The sequence below is a fragment of the Cyprinodon variegatus genome, unplaced genomic scaffold (assembly GCF_000732505.1).
Source record: "Cyprinodon variegatus isolate N-32 unplaced genomic scaffold, C_variegatus-1.0 Scaffold578, whole genome shotgun sequence".
Classification (NCBI taxonomy): domain Eukaryota; kingdom Metazoa; phylum Chordata; class Actinopteri; order Cyprinodontiformes; family Cyprinodontidae; genus Cyprinodon; species Cyprinodon variegatus.
The window spans coordinates 445,977-446,893 of record NW_015151031.1 but is presented as its reverse complement, the minus strand read 5'-3'; positions in this window follow the sequence as shown (position 1 = coordinate 446,893).

Here is a 917-nt window from a genome sequence, read left to right as displayed (position 1 = left end):
GGAGGGTTTATAGTTTGAGTGGAGGCAGAGAGGTGTCGCTTGTTGCACATCATGTTTTGGTTAACAGACAATATTCACAATCCACACCTAGTGGTGATATTTTACTTATTTCTCCTTAAGGTTCATCCTGATCCTTATCTGAGGTAAAACCCAATCTTGCAACCTTGATGTGTTTCTTAGATCATTTCTTTTTCCTTGTATTTTTGTGTGGTTTAGTTAATTCTATGATTTGTTGTATTATTTAGCATTTCCGTTTTCAGGGTTACATTAGCTCTATGGTTGGTCTTTCATGCTGTCTAAAGTTTCCCTACACTATATGAAATATATGATATCTGTAAATGTCGGCAATCTGCTATAATAAAATGATCGATATCACATGTTGATATCGTTGATATTGTTTCTTTTACCTCCTCAATACAAGAACAAATGCACTTATTTTAAGAAAAAATAACTTGTCTAGATTTAGTGACTTCCCCCTCCCCACACACCTTCTTCAGGTTCTTTCTGGGTGGCACAGTCGATCTAAGCGCAGCTGTAGTATTTTTGAACGAGGGAGCAAGCAGAACCATGTCATCCACAAAAAACAAGAGTTGAAATCATGTTCACTAAAGTAATAAATGAGATCTGTGACAGAGGGAAGTTAAACATGCAGGTCCGAATTCATGCTTGCAGTTGTTCATAATGCAAATAGTACATGCAAAATAGACCAATGAACTAAAACAGTTTTCCTTTTTTTTGCATTTATTTCAATCAGCCAGTCAAATGGAAAACCTCATTAATTCATTTTATTGTCTTAATTCTAATTTATCAACAAGAAAAACTTCTTCAATGGCACATCTACATACAGGGAAAAAGAAATAACCACAAAAAATGTATGCTTTTATGCTCTTGGTGTTCCTCTATCAAAGATGATGTTG